Source organism: Crotalus tigris, unplaced genomic scaffold (assembly GCF_016545835.1).
Source record: "Crotalus tigris isolate CLP2741 ecotype Arizona unplaced genomic scaffold, ASM1654583v1 scf7180000018825.4774228, whole genome shotgun sequence".
Taxonomy (NCBI): domain Eukaryota; kingdom Metazoa; phylum Chordata; class Lepidosauria; order Squamata; family Viperidae; genus Crotalus; species Crotalus tigris.
Window position 1 is genome coordinate 4092147 of NW_024097215.1, and position 27304 is coordinate 4119450.

The following is a 27304-nucleotide window of genomic DNA, read 5'->3' on the forward strand; positions in this document are numbered from 1 at the left end:
GGTGAAGGCACCAGGCTAGAAATCAGGAGACTGTGAGTTCTAGTGCTGCCTTAGGCATGAAATCCGACTGGGTGACTTTGGACCAATCACGAGGAGACTGTGAGTTTTAGTCCTGCCTTAGGCATAAAAGCTGACTGGGCAATTTCTCTCTCAGCTCAACCCTCTTCACAACATTACTGTTGTGGGAAAACCAGGAGGAAGAAGTACTGTGTAATGTTTTTTGTCACCTTGAATTATTTATAAAAAAATAATAAAGATGGGATACAAATAAATAAAAACCTCACTAAGCCAAAACATGCTTACTGAATAAAGTACATTTGGTTGCGTTCATTCCCGATACATTAAGCCATAAACAAAGACAATGCAACTTCCATCAATGTGGGGGTGAAGATTTGGGTGACACATCTAAAGGTATCCTCCAAAGTGCATGGGACCAAAAAATGGTGACATTTTCAGGAAATTAAGAGGAGATATGGGTGTCTAAAGCATTTGCATGGCTTACACTTTGTCCCTTAAGCCCTCCCTCCAAATCCTCCCCAAAAGTCCAAAGGAGGAGGAGACTAAGTTTGGGACTCTACTAATTCTGGAGGCCACAAGGAGGATGCTGACATGGTTCTTCATGCCCACACAGTAAACCACAGTTTGTAAGCTGCAGCAGCTGAGTTCATGTATGGCATTAGACCAAAGTCCAACGTAGCCCAGGATGATTCAGCATCTGCTATAAACCAGACCACAGAGTAATGATGATGGAAAAGTTAGAAGGAGAAAAAGGAGGAGGACTGGAGAACTTCAGACAGGTTGTGGGGAGGGGTGTCTTGGAAAAAAAAAAAAAGGATAAATGATTTCACAAATCTTTTTAAATACCAGGGCCTGGGGCTGCAACATCAACTGCTATTTCATTAAATGGGGACATTAATTTTAACAGCTGTACAGCAGATGTGAGGCCAAAAACACAATCATGGTGCCTTCCCTTAGCCTTCCCCCCCAAGCCCACTTAAAAGTATTAAGCACAAGGCATCTCTCTCCCGGTCAGTCCTCCTGCCCCTGGCCTACAGCTATAATATGGTTTTTGTGAGGATCAGAAAAAATAAACAGAGCACAACCAGGACAGTTCTAATGTGCTAAATTACTGAAAAAGACATAACAGATTAGCAGGCAGGCTGAGGCGTGGTGGACAGGGGCCACCCTTTCCATCTCAGGGAGTTATTTAGTTAAGGGTTGGTTTTGCTTTCCCTGCCTCTCAGGATGGATGTCAGCCTTCGTCAAACCCAGTGGGGGGGGGGCTGTGAGTCACAGAAAAGAGTTTATAATAAAGGCAGGGGGGCAAAAGCCGGAGCTTTCCCAAGTTTCAGCTGGGATTTCTTATGTTGGAGGGGAGGAGAGAAACATGGCTTTGCTTTGAGTATCAGAGCGCTTATTCTCCTTCAAGCTAATCATGAAAAAGTGGAAACTGATCAAGGAGAGAAGCAACCTGGAATTAAGGACAAACTTCCTAACAGTGAGAACAATTAGCCAGGGGATCAGCTTGCCTTCAGAAGTTGTGGGCGCACCATCACTGGAGGTTTTAAAGAAGAGACTGGGCAGCCACTTGTCTCAAATTGCATAGGGTCTCCCACTTGAGCAGGGGTGTTGGACTAGAACAGTGTTTCTCAACCTTGACAATTTTAAGGCATGTGGACTTCAACTCCCAGAATTCCACAGCCAGCAATGGTGGACTAGAAGATCTCCAAAGTCCCTTCCGGCACTTTTCTGATTGATATTCTGATTGAAGCTTCTGGAGAAGTGAGAGCTTCCAGTTGCTTGGTTTTTAACTCCAAAGAAGAAGAAAGTTGGGGAGAACATTTCCTGGATGGGATATAGGATCTTTGAGCCTATTTTAGGGGTAAATTTCGCTCTAGCCTTTTTTTAAAAAAAAATCTGGGCATAAGAGTTGCAATGTTAAGGGATTAGGTGGACTTGTACATCCTTCTCACACTTCTTTTGTCTGCTTGTGTGTAATAGGAAAACTCTGTGTCATCAGCAAGCATAGCAGGTTGTGAAATTGGCCTGATCTTTGCAGTGGAATGACTCCTATGAATGGAGAATTTTGTGATATTCCCCCGACAACATGGATAGCTTTCTTGGCCATCCATGGTATTCTCAAGAATCTTGTCCAACACTACTGACCCAGTTGCTGGGGGGGAAAAATCTGGGCTGTTTGTTTCCTTCCTTGAAATTGTGGCTGTGTCTTTTAAATGATATGTCAATGGGGTTTAACTCCATGCATCTGCTGATGACTAATTTGCCCAAATGCCAAGCTTCCAGGAATTTTGCAACATTTTGGGATTTGGCTTGGTCTAGATAGAATATCAAGTTCCCCCAAAGAAATGGTGGTTAGATCTGTTTTTGTGTTGAGAGATTAATGATGGATCTCAAGCTGTTAGATGGGCTGTCAAGCTATAGCCAATCAATTTTATTTTGGGAGGCAAATAAAGTAAAATCTTAGCCTTGAGCAAAGGAGCATCCCAAAGGACAAATATGAGTAAGAAAAGATTATCTTGCCCGAAAATGCACTGTTTGAATGTGGTTATCTTTGCATTAAGAAAACGTCTTAGAGGAAATGTTCATACGTATCTCTATAGATGGGTGTATTGTTTACTGCGGTTGAGAAAAATTTATAAGCCAAATATGTAAGGGGAAAGTATGATGTCACTGGTGCTGACAACAGATCCTTGTGATCACCATAAATTAACTGTTGCAATCCTGTTACACTGTTTCCCCCAAAATAAGCCCCAGTTAAGATCCTCAGCCAGAAGGACACATTTAGTACCATGTTTCCATAAAAATAAGATTTAACCGGAAAATTAGCGTCTATTGGAGTAAAAATTAACATAAGACACGGGCTTATTTTCAAGAAAATGCAGTAGTTATGGTTAAATATTGCTGTTGGCTCTTTCCTAGACACTGTTTGTAGTGTTACAAAAAGTGTTAACACAGAGAAAGTGAACAGGTGTGCCATACAAGCAATGACAGCAATATGATACCAAATTTACGAATAGATTTCATCTGCATACAATCTTCCACATTGATAAAACTACCAATCCAACCAGCATGAGCACTTTGTTGCTTCAGATGCTTCTTCCCATTTTTTTTTATTTTTATTTTTTTCTAGCTCCAGATGAGTCTCCCAGATGGTCTGCATTAAACGGAACTTCCAATATTTCCATCATGGAACTAGAAAACCTTCGCCAAGAATGTTCTGGCTCTTCCTGACTGAAATTTACCCTCCTCCCAGGGCTGTCAGTTTACAAATGACCCAGGTACCTCCTGGCACATGAGATTAAAATGCATCTGTTTGCCTGATAACCTTCCCAGACTCTGGTGAAATATGTCCCAGTCTGCCGTTCCCAGAAGTCAGAATGGGACATGGAGGAATTGGTCATCAACAGAGATTTAAAATCCTGTTGTTGTTGTTAATTGCGAAGTCGTGTCCGACCCATCGCGACCCCATGGACAACATTCCTCCAGGTCTTCCTGTCCTCTACCATCTTCTGGAGTCCATTTAAATTCACACCTACTGCTTCAGTGACTCCATCCAGCCATCTCATTCTCTGTCGTCCCCTTCTTCTATTGCCCTCAATCTTTCCCAGCATTAGGCTCTTCTCCAGTGAAATCCTAGATAGCTTAAAATCCTAGATAGCTTAAAATCCTAGATAGCTTAAAAACCCTGAAAAGAACTATAAACCGAAGGAAGGGGGGGGGGGAAATGCCAGCTATTCTTTCTCTAGAGTAGTGGCAGTGTGGTAGAATGTATGTTGAGTTTCTGAGGATCTTAAGGAGAAAAGTATATGTAGTATTTATTTGCATCCCATATTTATTATTTTTTACAAATAATGTATCAATATTGCTTCTTCCTAACGACCTCCCAACAGCCCTGTGAGACTGAGATTGACTAGCCCAGAGGTAGAGAACCTTGACTCTTTTATGACTTGTGGACTTCAATACCCAGAATTCCTGAACCAGCCATGCTGACTCATGAATTCTGGGAGTTGAAGTCCACAAGTCATAAAAGAGCCAAGGTTCCCTACCCCTGGACTAGCCTAAACTCACCTGGCTAGCTTTGGCTAAGGCAGGACTAGAACTCCTGCTTTCTCGCCTGGTGCCTTAACTGGCTTAGGGATCCCTCCTTGCCTTTGTTTTTGTTTTGCTGGTTAAGTAAGCAATGTAACCAACTGGTCATTGAGAAGACTACAAGGCTTTTCCTGCTCTTTACCAGTAAGAAAGAGGGATCTGTTTCCTGTCAGTCCGCCATCTAGCAAGGCTTTAGATCTGAGAGATGAAACAAGAAAAACAAGACAGCCTGTTCTGCAAATTAGGTGTTACTCTAGGGATCTTTCCAGCAATGTGTCTCGGCACGGTTTTAAGCCTTGTGTGGACAAGGGTCCATTCAACCCACAGATTTCTCCTTTTTTTAGGAGAAGGGAAGCTTCATTTTAAGGAATTCATTTGGGTAACCTAATACCCACGTGCGTATCCCCAGTAAAATGTCTGTACCATCAGGAAAGGGAAAAGCCATTGGGAAGAAATCCTTGTAATTGCCCTATAAACATTCTTGTGGGACTTGGTGACACACCTAATGACGTCAGTAATGGTTCTGGCCGAGAAGTGAATAAAGTCTCAAGGAAGTGTGAGTAAATAGCTACTGCCTTTGAATTGTGAGGCCCAGGGCAAGGGAAGCAGTACTGCAGCAGAGATATAACCGAGGGTCTTTCCCAACTGTTGAATTGAAGGGCTGTGGTTATACCAGTGGTTATACCAGTGTGAAATCCTTTCTCCTTTGCTGTTGCTATCCTGTCTCTATGTTTTAAGTCACTCCAGTCAGTTCAGCAATCTCAGGTGGCATAGTTGATATATGTTGTGGTTGTCCTGGGATGATGTTGGAAGAAACATCAGTTTCTTGCATCAGTTCAGTTAAGGATGCTTTACAACAGGGGTGTCAAGCTGCCGGCCAGTTTCATTATACCAGAGCTGCGCCCACCCCATTGCCGGCAATGGCGAAAAAGCTCCGATACATCACGTGACGTCACATGACGTCACGAGTTTGACATACCTGCTTTACAGTTATCTCACTTACGGGCTATTGATCAGATGAAGGCAACCTCAGTGGAGGGACAGTTGAAAAAAGATGCTGCCAAAGTGTGTGATGCGCAACGAGCAATGAAAGGACCCAGAGATTATTGAGCTTTCACAAATGTGGTCAAGTGGTCAGGAAGACTACATCATTTAGTTATGGAAATTCCAGTCTCAATTACCATTGTTAAATGAGGACTACCTGTATTATATTATTCCTCTATCTACTGGGTAAAAAAAAAAATGACAAAAATAGCCTCTTCCAGTTTTACCTTTCCAATTCTGTGATGTAGAATAGGCTAGGAAGATAGTAGAAGATCCACAATTATCAAGAAAACTCCCTAGCAAAATAGACAATGGATCTTCCTGGCCCTAGTTCAGCACAGCATCTGTATTTAGCTTCTTTCTCTCTGGTTCAGGTTTCATTCTGCTCACCAAGGTGAACCAGAAGATCCTCTTGGACAGGAAGGAAGGACCCTAAATAGTTCCTCAAATTTGTGGACTTCAACTTTCAGGAGTGGCCATGTTGGTTCAAAGGACTAAGAGCTGAAGTTCACATATTTAAAAGGAGCCAAGTTGGAGAAGGTTAAACCAGATACGGATGCCAGTTTATCTTCTCAGACCAAGAAGAACTTCTATGTTGTGTTTGTATCCTTTTATCTTGCCCTATCCCTTATTCTTTGCTCCTGTTTGCCGACTCTTGGTTTATGTGCCTTGTTTGTTTAGACCATGTCACTGGCTGTCCTTACAATTTCTTATCATCCTCTGGTTTGATAGGTTGCAATCCAGAGGCTAATCTGAGAACCCGTCTAATCTAGCCTTTCCAATTTAGCATTTTCCCAATATGCTGGATTGAATCTTTTAGGTAGGACCTGCAGACAGCTTGGCCAATAACATGTTGTCTGGGGATGATGGAAATCTAACATATTTAGACAGCATCAGATTAGAGACAGAGGCCAAACGCACTAAAACGACACCCAACAACTTTAAAATATTATGTTCTTATTCAGTGATGATTAAGTAAATTATTTACATAAGCACTTAGCATTTGACATGCAGACTGATTATTGCTCTGTGGCAGCTAACTTTTTTAATAGTCTAAAACAGCTAACTTGAAATACTGTTCTGTAAGTTTTTTTATTCACTGAATTTATTAATTCTGGGAGGAAACATCTTCTGAATCAGTGAAATATTTCCAAAAATTCAATATTCCCCCAGATTTCTCATTTGCCTCTTATTCCTAGATAGCTGTCATTTTTTAAAAATATAGGTATGTGTGTTTGTGTATGTATGTGCATTTAATTATGGTGCTAAATAAATAATGGAACATAACTTAAATAAATATGAATAGAGAGTTATTAGGAACAGATGTCTACCGAAGATCTCTCTTCAAGGATCATAACATTGTTAAAATATAGCAGCGAAAACTGCTGAACCACAACACTTGGATCATTCTAAATATAATTAACCCCAGTAAAAGATGGTACTAATTATAAATGCCAAATTGTTGAAACTAGCAATAACACATGGCACAATGCAGATAAGTCAAACCATTGTGACGAGACTTTTCAATCCAGAAAGAAATCTTTAATTCTTAGAGTTCTGGTGAATGTTTTCCAGTTTTCATTTTCAGGAAGAAATAAGCAAATTCAACAGAAGCCCTCTTTTCACTCTTAAAACTATTGAGATGTGTAAACTCCAAAGAAGGATTCAACCCATTGAGAATGACACAATGGGACTAACACATCATAAGATTAGACAACCTGTTGGATTTGACTGAGGAGGCACTCTATGAACCAGAGAGGGCAATGCAAATGAATAACAGAACAGCAGAGTTTCAGATAAATGGCTGTCCAGTCTCTTCTTAAAAACTTCCAGCGTTGGAGCATTCACCTCTTCTGGAGGCAGGTTGTTCCACTGATTAATTGTTCCAACTGTCAGAAAATGTCTCCTTAGTTCTAGATTGCTTCTCTCCTTGATTAGTTTCCATCTATTCTTTCTTTTCCTGCCTTCATGTGCTTTGGAGAATAGTTTGACTCCCTCTTCTTTGTGGCACTCCCTGAAATATTGGAACACTGCTATCATATTACCCCTAGTCCTTTTTTCATTAAACTAAACATATCCAATTCCAGCAACCATTCTTTATATATTTTAGCCTCCTACTCTTCTCTGCATGGTATAGGGCAGTGGTGGCAAATCTATGGCACGTGTGCCGAGGCAGCATCAGAGCCCTGTCTGTGGGCACGTGTGCTGTTGCCCCAGCAGAGTTTGCCAGAGTAGCGAGCACATGGTGTTTGGAAGTGAAAGGGCAGGAAGTGAGCGAGCAAGCAGCGTTGGCCCGCCCAGGGATGCCCCGGAGATGGCGAAGCCTGACCCCGGCTACACTCACCCAGCAGGCCACACCCCCCCCAAGGGCACCATAATGCTGATGCAGCTCTGGCACTTTGCGATAAATAAGTGGGTTTTGGGTTGCAGTTTGGGCACTCGATCTCTAAAAGATTCGCATCACTGGTAAAGGGTTTCCTGCTTGAGCAAGGGTTGGACTAGAAGACCTCCAAGGTCCCTTCCAGCTCTGTTATTCTATTCTATTCTATTCTATTCTATTCTATTCTATTCTATTCTATTCTATTCTACTCTACTCTACTCTACTCTACTCTACTCTACTCTATTCTATTCTATTCTATTCTATTCTATTCTATTCTATTCTATTCTATTCTATTCTATTTCAGAAAAATGGCTGTCCAATCTCTTCTTAAAAACCTCCAGTGATGGAACACCCACAACTTCCAGGCAAGCCATTCCACTGATTAATTGTTCTCACTATCAGGAAATTCCTCCTTAGTTCTACTGTAGGTTAAGTCTCTCCTTGATTAGTTGCCATCCCTTGCTTCTTATCCTGCCATCAGGTGCTTTGGAGAATAGATTGACCCCCTTGTCTTTGGGGCAGCCCCTTAGAAACTGAAATATTGCTATCATGTCATCCCTAGTCCTTTTTTTCCATGAATGAATACAGGTACTCCTCAATTTACAATCATTTGTTTAGTAAACGTTCAAAGTTACAATGGGATTGAAAAAAGTGATTTATTACCAGTTTTCCCACTTATGGCGGTTGCAGCATCCCCATGGTCACCTGGTCAAAATTCAGACGCTAGACAATTGACTCATATTTATGACGGTTGCAGTTTTCCGGTGTCCCATGATCACCTTTTGTGACTTTCTCACCAGCCAAATCCATGGGGAAGCCAGACAACCAGACTGCTAACTTAACAACTGCAGTGATCCACTTAACAACTGTGGCAAGAATGGTTGTGAAGTGTGGCAAAAGTCACCTAACCATTGTCTCTGTTAGCAACAGAAAGAGTAAGGGCTCTCCTCGTCATAAAGAAGAAAAGCATTCTTCACTACTTCACAAAAAAGCAAAAGCATTAGAAATAGTTAAAAAGAATATTTGGGGATTAATTTAATTAGTTGGGGGCAACAGGAGGGAGGATAGAGAGAGTGAGGCTGTCCTGTCGGGAAAAGAGGGCTGCTACATTAGATTTTTGCAAGTATGATACCCACATTAATTAAACATACACAGATTTCTACCAATCAGCAGACGTGTGTTCCTTTGAAAACAATGCTGCTTTTCTGTCTAGGCTGGAAACAGTTCTTCTTTTTCAATGACTGGCAATTAGTCATAGCAGTTTTAACACCAAAATGGAGAAAACATAATTTTCTAGCAATCAGGAGAAAATATATTCTTTCTTTTTTTTTTTGAGTGGGGGAAGGTTAATAACTTGGGAGGGGAGCTTGCTTGGCAGGGCTGGGCTTATTTGCTGAGCCACAGAAGGTAAAATAAATCATGCAAGCAGGGGAGAGATCTAGTGGCTTAGATAAAACTTCATGTGTAAATCAGAGGAGAACAGAGAAGATAAAAAAGCCCTCAAACTCATGTTAAAAATGTAAGTCTCCTGCCAAATTGCAGTGAAGGGTCTTGCCTCCATGTAAGGAGTTTGGAGAGCTTAACTTGTTTTTGAAGGAATACAGAACCATTTTCTGAAACAGACTAACCTTTAGTTACATTAGACTTTTAAGGAGATTTTCAGCAATCACCGATATTGTGAACTCTGAAGCAATCTGGCTTTCCAAGTCATCTTAGAATCATTTAAATGTTGTACATTAGTGTTTCTCAACCTTGGCCACCTAAAATGTGTGGACTTCAATTCCCAAAATTCTCCAGCCAGCCATTCTGTCTGGGGAATTCTGGGAGTTAACAACCACACTTCTTAGAGTTACCAAGGTTGAGAAACACTGTTGTACATAATTAGCTCTCAATATAGGGCATATATAAAGTGTATGTGTGTATGTGTATATACAAACACACCTAGTTCACACAATGCATCAAGTCATGGTGTGCTTAACTGTGATCTGGTGAATTTATCACAGTTAGCTAGGTTTCTGTAGTACATTAAACCATGAATTTAGTTTGCAAACTACTTTGTCTAGATTTATATAATTCGTTAACCCATAATGAGAAATGGTTTGAGAAATAGTCCGTAGGGTGAACCCAGTTATTGTTTTCTTTCTTTGATTTATTTTGTAGACAATTGTGAAATATCACTATATGATTCATCTTTAACCAATCAAAACTTGTAACTTTGCTGTATTCCTCGGTCATTATAGCCATTTTGCTTAACGAATGAATTTAGAAGGGGGATACATATATACACCATACCATATGTTTAGGCATATCATATCTGAAATGGAACAAAACCTGGATTCCCATTAGATGGCAGCAAAGAGAAACAGAAAACATTACTCTTTTCTGCCATCTAATGACTGCCTGGAGTTTTGCAGTCTATCTATGATATCCTTAGGCAGGATGTTAGAATGTGAGTTTGCATGTTTTCTGCTTTACACAAAGTATGGACCCACTCACAGAGTTTTTAAGCCATGACTTATGATTAATCGGTCAACTATAACTCAATCAACAAATAATTATTTAATAACTGTCTATAATTGAGTTTACACCTTATTTAAATGTCGTATGTTGGATCCCACTTAATAAACCAGACATAATTCACTGCGTTCAGACAGCTACTAAGGCTTATTCTAGAAAACATCATTAAACTATGGTTTAGTTTAAAAAATGAATTCTGTCAGCATGCATAAAGGGCTATAATCCAAAATTTATCTCAAAATATTATTATAAAAGTTAACAAATGATCTTAATATGTAGTAAATGAAGAAATTGAACTGCAGGGATTCAAAATATCCTAGGAAAATTTGATTCAGGGTTCCCCCCCCCCCTTTCTGGGCAAGGATTTCAATAGTTTTGTAAATTCATACTACTATATCCAAGATCCCTGGACAAATATGGCTGCTGTCTTACTGGATCTCTGCCTGATACTTGTTGATTGCAGTATTTTCAACAGTGCTGAGTTCCCAGCATTTATTCTGCCTGCCCACAGATGAAGGGAAAAGATATGATTACAATGGAATTCCAGTCAGGCCCAACAAGCCTTGAAAGCTTTAGCAGTAGGGTTGAAATTTGAGGCTAACACAAGGTTTAGATTTCACAAAAGAAGGATCAAGCGAAGTCTGTGGAAGCTAAAGTGGAAAGAATCCTCAGCAGCTCTCCGTTAAAAGCAAACAATGTAAGGGGGGGGGTGGGAATCCTGTCCTGGAAACAGCTGTGCCCATCTGGGGGAAAGCAAGTGAAATAATCTCCTCAAGTGTCTGATAAAAAGAAAGTGGGATTTTAAGATCTCATGCTAGTAGTATGCCGTTTCAGAGAGTTACACTTCAGTGTTCTAAACTAACATGATGAAAAAAAGGTATTAAGCAGGACTAAGGAAGTTAGGCACTATCTAACAAAATGAAATTCAATGGTGAAAAAAGCAAGGTTCTACATTTAGGCAAGAAAAACCAGATGCATAGGTATAGTATAGGGGGTACCTTGCTCAGTAGTAGTAACTGTGAGAGGGACCTCAAAGCCCTAGTAGACAATCACTTAAATATGAGCCAGCAGTGTGCTGCAACTGCCAAAAAGGCCAACACAGTCTAGGCTGCATTAACAGAGGGATAGAATCAAGATCAGGTGAAGTATTAATACCACTTTACAATGCCTTGGTAAGGCCACACTTGGAATACTGCATCCAGTTTTGGTCACTGCGATGTAAAAAAGATGTTGAGACTCTAGAAAGAGTACAGAAAAGAGCAACAAAGATGATTAGGGGACTGGAGGCTAAAGCATATAAGGAACGGCTGCTGGAATTGGGTATGTCTAGTTTAATGAAGAGAAGGACGAGGGGGGACATGATAGCAGTGTTCCAATATCTCAGGGGCTGCCCCAAAGAAGAGGTAGTCAAGCTATTCTCCAAGGCGCCTGAAGACAGGACAAGAAGCAACGGATGGAAATTCATCAAGGAGAGAAGCAACCTACAACTAAGGAAAAACTTCCTGACAGTTAGAACAATTAACAATTAACAACCTGCCTCCAGAAGCTGTGAATGCTCCAACACTGAAAGTTTTTAAAGAGAGACTGGACAGTCATTTGTCCGAAATGGTATAGGGTTTCCTGCCTGAGCAAGGGGTTGGACTAGATGACTTCCAAGGTCCCTTCCAACTTTACTACTACTACTACTACTACTACTATTATTATTATTATTAGTATTAGTACTACTACTACTATGTTAGGCCAAGAGATTCTAGTCTGGATAGACTGGATGTTGAGCCAAGTTTGGGTTGCCCAGCCCTGTAAATCTGGCAGATCGACTCTTTTTGTCCACAGGTGAATTTCTTTACTAGACTTCCATTCCATGCAATATTAATTGATGCATCCACTTGAAAGAACTCCTTGCTTGTCCAATGCCCTCATGCTCAAAAATATAGTTCTCATTCCATATAGATCACTGAATTTAGATTTCATTCAGTACAAGTCCATTTAAATAATGGTTTCAAGGTGATTATCTCTTAGAACCTTTGCAGAAGCTCCTGTTAGGACATGTTTTTGGAACCCCTGATTAGTAGCTTTAGTTCCTGGTGACCGATAGAACAGATGTGGTATAACCAGAAAGAATTCTTAGTTATATGAAATGAAAATTATATGAGCGATGCTCACGGTCTTGGCAGAAAGAGAGCGAGTTTTGGGTTTTGTTTATTTTACTGTTTTTATGGTTGCCTCATAATTGCAGGTGGTCCACAACTTACAACCACAACTGAGCCCAAAGTTTATGTTGCTAAGTGAGAAATTTGTTAATGAGCTTTGCCCTGATTTACGACTTTTCTTGCCACATTTGTTAAGTGAATCGTTGCCATTGTTACGTTAGCAACACGGTTGTTAAGTGAATCTGGTTTCCCCACTGACTTTGCTTGTCAGAAGATTGCAAAACAGGATCACGTGATCCCAGGACATGGTAACTGTCATAAATGTGAATCGGTTGTCAAGCATCTGAATGTAAATCACATGATCCTGGGGTGCTGCAATGGTCGTAAGTGTGAAAGATGGTCATCAATCACTTTTTTCCAATGTTGTCGTAACGTCTAACGGTCACTAAGCAAACTCTTGTAAGTCGAGGACTACCTGTATTGTTTCAATGTTGTTGTGAGCCATTCAGCACCCAGTGTTGTTTAAGATGGGTGGCCTTATCAATCTTCTAAGTAAACAGATAAAGCCTTTGTGGTGGTCTCCAATATTCCTGAAGACTTACAATGCATGAACTTTGGCTTATCTTTTACAGCCAGAGCTTCCAGCAAGAACTTCCAAAATCCCATCTATGCTTGCTAGACAGTTGGAATGAGGTGGAGCTTTCTGTTGACAAAATTGTAAAGCTGTCAGTGCTACTGTAATTTGTCAGATGTAGCTGATATTAAGTTGCTCAGATTCCATCTATTCTGCTTAACTAGACCTTACTCTTTCTTGTGAACCTCGGGGCATCTTCCGTCTCCTGGCTCATGCAATTAAGGAGCACGTTAAATCCTTCAGCGATCTATCCCTAGGTTTTCATTCTACCACCCATCAGGAGATGACATTATCTGTCCCTTTGAGGAGTTTTGGCACACAGGAAGCACACATGCTTGGAAGAGATTGATTAGGTTCTGTCTGCAACATAAATCTGAGTTTTCATTTGATTTTACAACAGGATCTGCTTCTAAAGGTACACCATGTCAGAGTTTGGTTCTGCCCCGATTCCATAACAGGGTCACCTGCAGGTGGTAACCACACCGAAGCCACTCAGAAATTCTGAGAGCCAATCTGGTGATAAAGTGTGAAATAACAGAATAACAGAGTTGGAAGGAACCTTGGAGGTGTTCTAGTCCAACCCCCTGCTCAGGCAGGAGACCCTATACCATTTCAGTCAAATGGCTGTCCTCCCTTTTCTTAAAAACATCCAGGGATGAAGCACTCACAACTTCTGAAGGCAAGCTGTTCCACTGGTCTCAATGATAGGAAATTTCTCCTTAGTTCTAGATTGGTTCTCTCCTTGATCAGTTTCTATTCATTGCTTTTTGTCCTGCCTTCAGGTGCTTTGGAGAATAAGTTGACCCCCTCTTTCTCTGTGGCAGCCTCTTAGATATTGGAACAATCACTGTCAGGAACTAGGATTTAGTGTTCAGAATGCACAGTCAACGCCAAAGAATGTACTGAAATGTATCTTTTCTAAAGAAATTTTTGCTGTTCAAGCCAGGTCCTGACACAAGCAGAAGGAAAGCTTTGATAGACACCCCTTGTTGGAAAGGTCAAATAACTAGGCTTTTGTGGGAAGACCGTACTGGAGGCGGAGTGTGAAAAGATGTACACAAGGTCACAAGCAAACAGCCTAATATAAGAAGAACTGGCTATCAAAACACCATGCAGATGGAAACTGGTGCCCAAAAGAGAGAAATTTCCACTCTGTTGTATTGTACAGGGGAGAGAAAAAGATGCCAGAAACTGAACCCTGATCTCACTTCAAATAAGGCTCACATATATTACCCAGAAGTCACTCAAGTTCTTTCATAAAGGCTTCTTTACATTTTCTTCAGTGCATCTACCTCTGAAGTTGTTATTCCTTTAAGTGCCTTCTCCTTAAGACTTCTCTCTCATATGGAAAAGGACTCCTCCTCCTCCTACTACTACTACTACTATTACTACTACTCCTACTCCTACTACTACTACTAGCATTTTTCCTATGCTATGGCAGAGTATGGTATGGGAAAGGATTAACAGTGAGAATTATTCATGGCCAAAGAAATATTGCAAAGTCTTGCATGCTTGATGCATGCAAAATCAAGTTTAACTATCCCCTTGAAAAAAAGATATTTCCCCACTCAAAGATAAGCATCACCTAATGCTAAGAAACCAATAATCATATACTGCAATGAAGTGTCCTGTTGGATTGTTGCACTGCAGGTGACCACACAACAAGCAAGACCAGATGCAGAATGTTGCACGTCCGTTGTGTTTTACACTCCTGTTCTCTTATACATGTAGCCCTTGAATAAAGGACCCTGCCTGTTAAAGCTCATAAAACACAACAGCCATTAAACAGGTCAGTCACATGACCTACCCAATTTTACAATGTTCTTTGCAGTAGTCCTTAAGCAAACATGGCAGTCATTAAGCAAACACACTGGTCGTTAAGCGAACCCATTGTTCCCAATGGTGCAGTTTCATAAAAAGCCCTGCTTTTCAGCAAAACCATCAGAAATGTGATAATTGATAGCAGGATGCTGCAAATGACCATAAATACAGCTGTGTTGCCAAGTGCACAAAATGTGGTCACGTGAACGGGGGGGGGGGATTTCAGTCCTGTTTTCCTGATAATTCGAGGACTATCTGTATCCCGCTGGGTCAGAGAGAATCTGACCTAAGTCTCGTCCTAATGTTCCCTCCTTTCCAGAGTTAAGAAATTCTTCTGCTCTTGTTTTTGTAATGGCTCCTGAACGTGATCTTCAGAGTCATCTCCGTGCCTCTTTACCACAAGCTGCTGCCATCATCCACTGGCTACAGATGGGGCTGAGGAAGCACAAGAAAGCATTTTTCCAACCTAGCAGAAACCTACAAGAAGTTAGAGAGGAAGGAGACCTAGAGGCAACATCTGTTGCTTTTTGCAATGTCAGTCATATCTTGGTTATAAAAGGTTATTCCAACAGTGCACACCCAAAGGGAGGAAAAGATGCCTTCTTGGAGCTAATAAACTGAAGTATTTTATTCATGTGGTTCATAACCGCAACATATTTTCTGAGTTCTGAAAATGTAGACACATTTCAGACTGTTTCTCTCCACCCCCCCACAATATTGTTTTCTGAACGGTCACAGTGGGTAGGTTTTCTGCTGCCTGCTTCTGAGCGAAGGTACCAAAGGAGCCTTTGGATCACTGTCAGCGGAATAAACTGTTTTTTAATAAAGAAACTCACTTATCCAGACGGCTCTTCTGTCTGCTTTGCTCAAGAATGCTTTTTTTTTTTTTTTTTACATATATTAAAACAAATATTTTAAAGTGTTTGGTACAAGCTGGCGTCTAGTGCCAAAAAATGAGCTCAGACTATATTTCCAAGATGTTACTGTGTAAGAATACTGTAGATGTTTGAGTTGTATATAGCAACCACCTGGATTTCTTTTTTTCCCAGGAACGAAAGAAAAATGCCTCATGTTCCATCTGATGCGATCATCATTCGGTTAGGACTCCCACAGTCCTTAAATAATCCTTTACTAGATCAAGTTAGAAATACACAAGGAGAAAAAGAATTCACACACACACACACACACACACGCACACACACACACACACACACACACACACACACACACACCTCCTCTGGAGAAGGGGGGCATATTAAGCAATTTACATTTCTATTAAGCCATTGCCCTGCCATAGAGTCAAGTCAACAGAGACTGCTTCTGGCCTCCATAAAAGGAGAGGCGTAGAAATGGGTGGAGGTTGACGAGGATGAAAAAGGAATTGGCTGCTGCTCGTTTTCACTTTCAGCAGTTGCTCCTTATGGGTGGGCTTCCACTTCACCTTGGATCCTGACCAAAAAAAGCATAAGCACTCAAAGTGTTGCTCGCAAAAAAACGATAGATCATTAAAGAAAGAAAGCTCTTTGCTTGGTATGGTTTCCATGAACCTGGCTGTGTGAGTACAGCTGGCTGGCTGGCTCTGGTACTGCTTTGCTACCTTCCTCCATTTCAGATCTCAGCATCAATGCACGGACAACACGTTCTGCTCTGGCTGCCTCAAGAGAAACAGATGTGCATTTGTAGGAGCAAGAATGAACCTTTACGATAGTCACACATTCTGTTCAACAGGACATTCGCCAACTTTGAGCCACTATTCTAAAAGGGGTGGTGGTGGCTTTATAGATTTGGGATGCATTGAATAAGGAATCTAAGCCAGGATGTTTTGATGTCACAGGAAAACCTGTTGGCAGGCAAGAATATTGCAACTGGAATGCACAAGTAGTTCCCAATTGAAGTCGGTGTTCCATCCCTGTGAATTGTAGGAAGGTAAAATCATCTTCCAAATCCATTCTACAATGAAAGAGGTATGCTTGAGCACCCTTGCAATGATTTGTACATCGTTCCATTTTAGTTCTTTCTGTGGCCTGTTAACAGCAGATTGATCCTGAAATGTTAATGTCTTTCACTTAAAGCATTATATTCCATTACTGGCTTGAGAGAATTGAACTGCTGGCAGTCGACAGTCAGCAGAATTAGCCTGCAATACTGATTCTAACCACTGCGCCACCATTATTTGGGTGGCACCAGCATAGAAAAGTTTGATTTAGATCTGTCAGTTTGGGGAATAAGCAAACAGAGGCCCTCCTCCCAGTCCATTTTTGCATCATCAACTCATCCATGTTCTTCTAAAATGGTTTAACAAGGTCTGAGGCCAAGAAAATATTCTCCATCCAAATCAGGATAAACCAAACTTGGAACAGCAGGAGGCGAATTGGCAATTAACAGTAAAAGTCATCTGAATTCAAGATCTCTAAGACAACAAACATTATTTCATAAATGGAGATAAGTAGGTTCCTTTACTGAGAATTAGGGATTACTGTTGTGGAGCATTGTTGCTGCGTTCACTTTATGACCACATTTGCTTAACAAGCACCATTAAAAAGGTTGTAAAATTGGGCACGGTCACCCCCTTAATGAGTGGCATACTTATATGACCATAATTCCATAACAACTGTAAGTCAAGGACTATCTGTAGTAGATTCTCCCCAACCTTCAGGTGTGAGGACCAAAAGCTGTCTAAGATTCCCACATGTCAAGAGGTCAAGGAAAACTCTCAAATGCAGCTGAGTTGCTCTAACTTTTCTCAGGTCTCCAACATCTGGATTCCACATGAGTTCCTTTGCAGCGGAGCCAATTCCTGCCTTCCAGATGGGAGAAAGAATGAAATGCTGAGATATTTTTTTAAAAAAAAACCCTTAAAGGTCAAAGTTACATGACTCATGATCACAGGAAAAGGGGCAAGGAGGGGGGAATAGACACATGTTTCCATGGTTCTTTTCTATTTTGGGGAGGTGTTCCATGTAGTCTTGAGCAATATCACGCAGTTAGTTATGATAGCTGGGAAAGAAAAGGACTTAATTTCTCAGTTGTAAACTAGGTAAGAGAGAAAGGATAACAGGTGGGAACAATACCAATTTAAAAACATTGTAGTTTGTCCTCCCTTAACAGATCGGTGTTGTGGCATCAAACAAGATGGATGAAAACGAGAGAGAGAGAGAGAGAGAGAGAGAGAGAGGGAGGGAGGGAGGAGGGAGGGAGGGAGGGAGAGAGAGGGAGGGAGGAGGGAGGGAGGAGAGAGAGGGGGAGGGAGAGAGGAGAGGGAGGGAGGGAGGAGAGAGGAGGGAGGGAGGAGAGGGAGGAGAGGAGAGAGAGAGAGAGAGAGAGAGAGAGAGAGAGAGAGAGAGAGAGAGAGAGAGAGAGAGAGAGAAATAGAATAATTTTGGAATCTCAGTTTTGGAATCTCAGCATTGCAGTTTTTGTTAAGGCAAATCTGTGAAACCTCTCAAATTATGTCAGCTCTTTGAAGCGGACCAGCCCTTTGGAAACCAAAATTAAGAGTACAAAAACTACTTGCATTATAGAGCTATAGTAATATAATCCTTCAAGTATGAATATGACTCTGCCTTTACAGGTAGTCCTTGATTTACAACCACAATTAAGCCCCGGATTTATGTTGCTAAGTGAGAAATTTGTTAAGATTTGTTCCAGTTTATGACTTTTCTTGCCACATTTGTTAAGTGAATCACTGCACGTGTTAAGTTAGTAACACGGTTGTTAAGTGAATCTGGCTTCCCCGTTGACTTTGCTTGTCAGAAGTTTGCAAAAGGAGAGCCACCATGCCCCCCCTACAACATGTGGTACCTTGTTGTAAATGTTGGATATTGGAGGGGGGGTGTTACTTAAGTTTTGAAGGAGATCTCTGCGTCCTTTCTTTTGCAGAATAAAGTTTATTTTACAATACTCATCCCAGTGGGGTCCACTTTTGGTGATAGTTGCACCAGGCAATGGCCCCACTATTGAGCTTGTCTAAGATGTATTTCTTTTCAAATTATGTTCCTGTTTTAGGCTCAGATTTCTCTTATCTGACTGTTGCCTTGTCTGTGGCTCCTCTTCCTGTTCTTCAAGGTTACTCTCACAGCCCATCCCACGTAGTGAGCTAAATTCAGACACCCATGTTCTGTTCTATTCATAGCCCTCTCTGTGCATTCTCTCTGCTCTACCCCTTATCTCACACAAGGATAAAGGACATTTGCAAAATGGAGAAAGTGGATGTCTTTTTTCTCCCCTGCTTTAGTGAGTAAAACATCACAACTGGGCTGAGCCTGTAATTAGGTATGGCTGCAAAAAAAAAAAAAAAAAAAAAAAATTTGGAGGCTGCATCCGTGCAGGCATAGCTTCCAAATTACAGGAAGTAAATTGTCTCATTCTGTTCAGCGTTCATTTGACCTCATCTTGAATACTGTGACCAGTTTGGGGTAGCCCTTCTCTTTAAGGAAAGGAAACAAATGGAAGCAGATTCAAATACGAATAAAAAGATTTTAAACCTAAACAGATTAGGCCTCCAAGGTCCCTTCTAGCTCTATTCTGATTAATTAAAATATGTAGATTCAACCTTGACTAATAATGAATGTGGGAGACTAATATACCAAGGAAAAGGGGTTTGTTTTCCTTTAACCCATAATTCAGGACAGTTTTAAGTTCTAGGAAGTCAGGACCTAGCTGAATGTCAGAACTTCAACTAACAAGAGAATAAAACACATATGAATGCCTTTTTATTGGATATGTTCAAGTGGTCAAATTTAATGGCCATGATAGAATTGTATAATTCCACCAGCCCCTTTATTCCAGCTCCCAATATGTTTCCGCTAGAGGTAAATCAACACTTAGCAGAACAAAGGAAGCAAATCATAGCAAATCATATTTTTCTGAATATGAATGGCAGTGACCATTTGTCTCACAGCGTAATTTGGCAGAGTTCATCCTGCAATATTCAGGCTGATTTGTTGTTATAGAAGTTGCATTTCTAAAGCTGAGTTGGTCAGATTTAAGTGATGATCATGACCTCCCACTTGCATAAGACCGAATGATTTCAAAGGAGCAAAGCTTCAGCTAAAATATTCTCTTGATATTGTCCAAAACCACATTCCATCTGGGCAGGGCAAAGAATAGGATTGTGGTTCAAAGCATTCTTCAGATAATCAAAGTCAGGTTGAACTTCTGGCCAAATTGCTGCCTTTTTTTTTTGCTTTGCTTTCTCTTTTTACCCTTAATTTTTCACTTAATAGGAAAGTTTTAGCTACTCCCCAAGATTATCATTCTCAGTCTTCTAGCCCTGTCTAAACCGCCTAAGAAAGGAAAAACAGCACCGAGTACAAAATTCTATCTGCGCTAACATTTCTCTCTCTCTCTCCCTCCCTCCCTCTCTCTCTTCCTCTCTCCCCCTTTCTCCCTCCCTCCCTCTCTCCCCCTCTCCCCCTCTCTCCCTCCAGAGATGAATCTGAAGTTCAATAACAAAAATTGTAAATGGCTTCAGGATATTTAGCCAAACCCTTCCCCATGTTCTGTCTTTACATTTCCAATTAATACTCAACGTCCTGTGCTTCTAAGAAGTTACTGAACATATCTAAGCCTTGTGGAGCTCTTTACATAGACATGGGTGCTCCCTTTCTTTTCGTTAAAATACTTTTCATTTCTGCACAGCTTGGAGTTCATCCTTATCAGGCTCATGTTTGTTTGTTTTTTGTTTCCACTTTGGCTCTGATAGTATCGCCACTCAAAATCCATTTTGATTTAGAAGGAAATCATTCATAGAGTCATCGTTAATTGGATAGATAGACAAAAACACCAAATTAGATCAATCTGAGCAAATAATATGTTTGCAAAAGCCAAGCCAGAATTGCTCAAATGTATTTTAAGCTGGAAGAGCAATCTCATTCTCTCCCCCCCCACTCTTTCCGGTTATAATTTGTGTATTTTCTGCTGCTTCGTAAAGATTAAATGGCTCATTTTCCACTTGGAAATTTCGATATATTTTAAAGGGATGGCCAAGTAATGAGAAATGCTTTTTATGGCACAGCAGTATGGAAAATATATGCCTAAGCAAGCAAGTTTTCTTCTATTTAAATGTAGTTATTTCAGATATATTTCCCTTGAATTAGAAGACAATTCTAATGAGTATTATGTTTCTGCAAAGCTAATGTGGAACAGATTAAATAAAAATAATACTCCAGACCAGAAAACAAAACAAAACAAAACAAAAAATCCTTTGCCCTTCTTTGTTTAGGGGAATTTCTTACATTGTCTCATATTATAGTTCTGCTGTCCATTAATGGCACTCCATATGGAAGAGAAACTGAAATTCTAATAAATGTAGTTTGTATTTTCCGGCGTATAAGACGACTCGGTGTATAAGACGACCCCCAACTTCGGAGAAGATTTGCATGGTTTAGAAAGTTGTCTTATATGCCGGAAAATATGGTAGCAGCAGTAGTCAAAAGACTACCAATGAAATCCAAAGGTACATTGATTGGTATTCTCCTAGTAAGTGGTAGCTCAAGAGAAAATCCCAGTGAAAAACATGTAGCCTGTTTAAATGATGACTAAAACATTCAGTATTTGATCTAGTGGTACTTTGAGCTAAGGAGTACCACATTATAGGCTATAAAGTACATGACAATATAAAGTGTATCCACACTTAATGATGATTTTTCATGTTGTTGCTGTAGCCACAATGCTTGAAGTGCATTAACATTCCATTTGGAGGTTGGGACAGTTTCTGCACTCACCCATCTCTCTCTCTCTCTCTCTCTCTCTCTCTCTCTCTCTCTCTCTGTGTGTGTGTGTGTGTGTGTGTGTGTGTGTGTGCAAGAGAGAGACAGAGAGAAAGAGAGAGGGAGAGGGGGAGAGAGATATGGAGAGAGAGAAAGAGAGAGAGAGAGATGTGGAGAGAGAGAGAGAGAGAGAAAGAGAAAAGAGAGAGACAAAGAGAGAGGGAGGGAAAGAGGGGGGGAAGAGAGAGAGAGAGAGAGAGAGAGAGAGAGAGAGAGAGAGAGAGAGAGATTTCATGTTTTTCTTCCCCCCAAAGGAAGTGACTCACCTCTCCCAGTTGAGAGCCACAAAAATTAGAGACTTCCCCTTGCCAACAGCCTCCATCTTCTTAGAGGCATCAGAGGACTTGCTAAGCAGCTGCACCCTTATACTAGTCTCTGGAGAGAAAGTGTGAACAATGCACATTTTTTTTAAAAAGTAAGTATCTTTGTCCTATTAAAGTATGCCCTTGGAGTAAAACCCATTTATTTATTTAATTCCCATAAGCTTGCAATATAACACCACAAAGGCAGAGAATTGGCACTCTAACCAGCGAGAAGTCTTTCTGAATTAGTGCGGTCCCAGCTGCCTCCTTGTACGTTCAGGGAAGCGAATTATGACACATCTGGAGGACTGCTGTGAGAGAGCGAGAGCCAGCCATTCTGTGACTGAACAGGGGTTTAACAGGCTGAACCCATTTACACAAAGAATAACAGAGGGTTTGTATCTACGCCAGGGAGATATCTACCAAGCTTCATGGCATTAATTAACCAATGTAGCATGTCTCAGACAAACACACACAGCCCTCTAGTGGCAACGTTTGTGTCCATCTACTGGTCCAGAAAATACCTGTCGTGTTATAGTACCCAGAATTCTTAGGGGCAGGAAATTAGGTCCCCTACTATGGCAAAATGAGGTTATAGATCTTTCAAGACTCATCCAGTCTTGGCAATGTTCTTCTTTAGAGGATGTAAATGTGCACAGACTACATTACATCACAGAGACTGGGAAGGACTTGAAAAAGTAGACAAGTTTCTCTTTTAACCTGTATAGTGAAAATACACAGGTCTTTCACTGCAATTGTTCTTCTTGTGGTTTTAAATGTCTCTCTTTAAATTTTTGCATTGGATAACTGTAGAACGAAAATCAGATAAACTGGTGAAATTATCTGGGGCTTAGAAATACAGCTCGTACAGGGGATGGCCACAGAATGTGATATCCCTGGAGTGGTTATTAGTAAATAGAGAATTTCCTTATTTCTTGTAATAAGAAGCCATCCAAAGGATTCAATCTAAAAATGCAAAGTTTTATCCTTGTGACTGTTTTCCCCCTTCCATGTTTCCATTTGCCCTGGGTTATTTCTGCTTCTTATCACCAGCCTGTCAGAAAGGCATGTGTTTCATCTCAGATGTGCATGAATGTTGTCTCACATCACAGCCAGAGCTGATCTATTAGCATAATATTCATGCCTTTTGGCTTTTCATTGGCACCAGAGGCAGAAAAACTCAATCAGAAAGAACTGAACCATGACACGGGGTGAGCAGGATAGAACTGCTTCTGAACTCCCTCACCAAATCCCACCGTAACTCCAGATTGTAAATGAACTCTCAAACTTCTCAGATTTGAAAAACTAAAACTTTCTGCTGCAAAAGTCTAATCTCCTTTAGATGAAGACTTCTGAAGTGATGGACTGTATTTCAGAGAGATGAAGCCACCCCTTTTAAATGTTGCAATATGCTTGATCTAGAATTATATTAAAGTAATTTCATGTGGAAGAGAGATGTGCATTGGATTAACTACCACTGCTAAGAAAATCAGACTTTGGGCAAAAGATTCACATCCTGATCAGCTATCAGCCAAACAACTTCCTCACCTTTTCATACCGTCTATTAGTAAACCCCTGAAAAAGTCTCCATTTTCACTTTAAGAGATAGGTTAGGCACTACAAGGACAGCAATGCAAATTGATGAGATTTCTGAAACTTTATACCATTCTTTTTCAATAAATCTTGATTAACTCTTGTTTTGTGTTTTGTTTTCAGTTATAGCTAGCTTGGCAAATTGTAATACTTTCCCTCAAAAATGGCTACCACACTACTGTGTAGTAGAGATGAAACTGTTTGGTGTTCTAGCCTGAATAGGAAAATGTTCCAAGTTGTAATTCTGCTGGCTGACAGTACTAGGAGGTGATGGTCCATAATTCTGTACATAGTGGGAGAATTCCTACATTAAACTATTCATTTATAGCAGTGGTTCTCAACCTTTCTAATGCCGCGACCCCATAATACAGTTCCCCATGTTGTGGTGACCCCCAACCACTTATACATTACCGGGTGCCAGGGGCGTGGCCAAAGAAAAGGGGGGAAAAATGGCAGACAGCCTTGTTTGGCGACCCCTGTGAAATGGTCGTTCGACCCCAAATGGGGTCCCGACCCACAGGTTGAGAACCACTGATTTATAGGAAGGATCTACATCAGAGTTGTCAAACTCGCCATGTCACGTGACGTGTCGCGATGTATCGCAACCTTTTCCCCATTGCCAGAGCTGGGGTGGGTGCGGTTTTGGCATGATGCATCCGGCTCGCAGGCCAGCAGTTTGACACCCCTGATCTACATCAACCTTTCCTAGTGAGTTGCTCTATATGTGTGCTTGTTGAACTCCTGTAACACCCAACCAATACAGCCCACAATGAAGTCTTATTGTGCCTTTATAAGTTCAATGAAATGGGTAGGCTAATTCAAGGCTCTGTAGGAGATGACCAGGCTGAGCCCGAGGGAGGGGGTCTGCCCATTTCCCTTGACTGTTAGTAGGTCAGATTTTTGTAGAGAACTTACCCTTGCAATAAATCTTTATCCTCATTTGAGCTGCCTAAGTCTCCTGATTTCCCCAGTGCTTGACAAGCTCCAGGATATGGCTGATCATTGTAGATGATCACGTCATCCCACACAGCTGTAGATTTCATTGCCTAACCTTTAAGCAACTGCTAAGCCTCACAGCATTGATTTTGAAAACCATTAGTTTATGAAAGGGAATCCCAGCTGGATTTGAATACAGATCATCAACTGATGTATCAAAGAATCTAGATCAACAACTTTATTAGTTTGTGAGCAGAATAGATACAGTGCCATTCATCCAATAAGATGTTATAGTATCATGTCATTACTAAGGGCATATCCTGTAAATGTAGATGGAAATATATCTAGAGGTTACTTTTCAGGGAATGTTATCCTTACTTCTAACCCTTTAAAAAAATCTATAGATGCTTTTGATTTGGATAAGCTCTAGTGAAATCCCATAACACAGCATGGATTTATAATAGGCATTTTACCACATCACTAGTACGACTGAAGAAAGAAGGGGAAATATCTTTAGGATTCCTTCATCCTTCTGTAATCAGTGCATTTATTCCATGATTTATATGTGGTTTGTAGATGCAGTTGCACAAACCATCTGTAAATGGATTTACTATGAATCATTTATTTGACTCGGTAATTTAAGTGACAGGGATAGGTTGACTTTCACAGATTTTGAGCAGGTAAATCCAGAGGCCACAATGTACACATCCTAAAAGCCAGGCAAGATACTTCAGCTTGAATTCCAAACATAAACCATGGGAAAAGAAATCTTCCTATAGAAACTTTCTGCACAGAAACACCAACGGGTTACCCGAAGGGAGGCGTTTACATACTTTCGGCTCACATGGAGACCTTAGATCATCACAAATTTCTCAAACAAAGCTTGAGGTTAACCAGAACCCTGAAGTCTAGCTGTAGCAGATACTGCTGGATTAGGCGACCGAGAAATTCTGAAGAGGAATAGTGCAGTGTACCTCCATTAAAGGAATCTGGAAATCCCCAAAGGAGACAAAGTTAGGGTTTTCCAGTCGTCTGAATCTTAGGGACAGAGTGCAGAAAGAGTCTAGGATTTAAAAAGCAGGGTTAAGCAACACTGGATGATCCTGTTACCGCAAATATCTCAAGAGTCTCCTTCATGCTGATGTCTAATGCAGAATTACAGAGCTAAAGTCATTTCCATCTGTTTTCAAAATAGATTTATTATGCACGTTCTGATATTCACCTCTCGGTGAATCTTTCTGTAGAGAGAAAGGAATGAGATTCTTGCAATAGAGCAGACTAGGGGATTGGCTTGAGAGAAAACAGCTCTCTCCAACACTTGGGGTATTAAAAATCTGCAGGTTTTTTTTTTAAAAAAATGCTAAATCATGAAACCTGGATCAGACCTGGTTACCTGGGTAAAGAAGAGAATTGCGTAGAGGAAATTAAGCTGATACTTGATAACTGCAGATGAAGAAAAAAAGGGTTCTATGCCAGGCTGGGGAGACACGGGATTCTGACAGTCAAGTAAACAGTGTTGGGCTGAGTTTACACAGCACCAGAACAGAAATAGCCCTTGACTGTGTTTATCCTTTCTTTCTCACTCTCAATTTGTTAGAGAGGCATTGAACGATGAGGTGAAGGTGAAGGTGGTGGTGGGGAAATCCCTTTCACAGCTCAGTGATAGAAATGATCCACTTTGGCTAGACTGTTTCAGTATCCAGTGATGGCATCTGTGCAGGGAGCTCAGGCAGAAAAAGACCATCTTGACTTCAAAAACAACACAAATGCTTTGCAAAGAAGAAAAACAAACTTGTTTTTTTTAAAAAAAAAAACAACAACAACAACAACCAGCTCCCAATCTATATCCTTCACCCAATTATAGAAAATTTGGGTGAAATTTTTATCAAGGTTAGGTAGACTCCTGTATTTACTTCTAGGTTCGCCCAGATGTGTCTACAAGCGTCTTTTCTTTTTCACCGAGGATTCGTGTTTGCAACAGACTCCACTTTCTTTAAATTTCCAAGGAATCCCAAGGGGAAAACATCAGGAGAGAATATATTTTTCAGCCTTTTTCAGACTGGAAAGTAAGGGCCTCCAGAGAGATGGAAAGGGAAGAAAAGAAGAGCAGCAGCATAGGCACCCTCAAGCCTTCTTAGAAACCTGGAGAGAAACTCCAGAGAAATTCTCCAGCTACCCAAGAAACATCTAGAAAACCTTTTTTCCCCAGAGAGAAAATCGGCGGAGGAAAGACCCGTTCTGACACAGTGTTTGCTCCTTGAGCAAATTCCTCCAGTGCCAGCCTTCCTTAATCAACTTGGGTTTAATCAACTCCCCCAAACAAGGGACAAGTCAAAGCCCCCCTTGGTCCCCTACACTGGGTTTCCCCTTCCTTCATTTCAAAGCCAAGGGACTGGAAAGGCGTGGGGACTCGGGGAACAGTGGGGGGGGGGAAAGAGAGAGGAACCCTACTCAATGAACAACAAGAAAAGAGAAAAAAGAAAGACGTGCTAGAGGGTTTTACTATGAATTTTTGATGAACAGAAGGAGAAACTGCCCCCTTCAAACAGAGCTGGGTGCAATGTCAATAGTGTTGGTTTAAGTAATTTTGCACGGTTCAGTGCGTTTCTGAGAGCGTCTTATAAGCAGGCTGGGCCTCCCTAACAAATCTCTTTTGCTCTGGGCTCTCTCCTGCCAAAGCTCTTAACAATAACTGCTTTCAAGGGTCTCTCCTCTATGGAGCTCTTGTCTTTCTGTATCCTAATCCGACTGTTGGCCAAAGCAGGAGTTCAGGGCGCACTAGTCTCTTTTCTTTTCCTTGGCTGCTTGGCAGTGGCAAAAACTAATGGCCCTTTTAAGAGAGGACAGGTCAAGTTTACTCCCAGACAGGGCTCTCTCGACCCTTGCTACCCACCCCCTGCCTCTACTGCATTCACACAACACACCAGTCCCGACTTAATTATTCCTGGAAATGAACTTGCAGCCATTCTGCACCAGGGTGGCCTGCCAGAGAGGTGGGGGGGGGAGAGAGAGAGAGATGGAGAGATGGGGAGAGGGAGAAAGAGAGA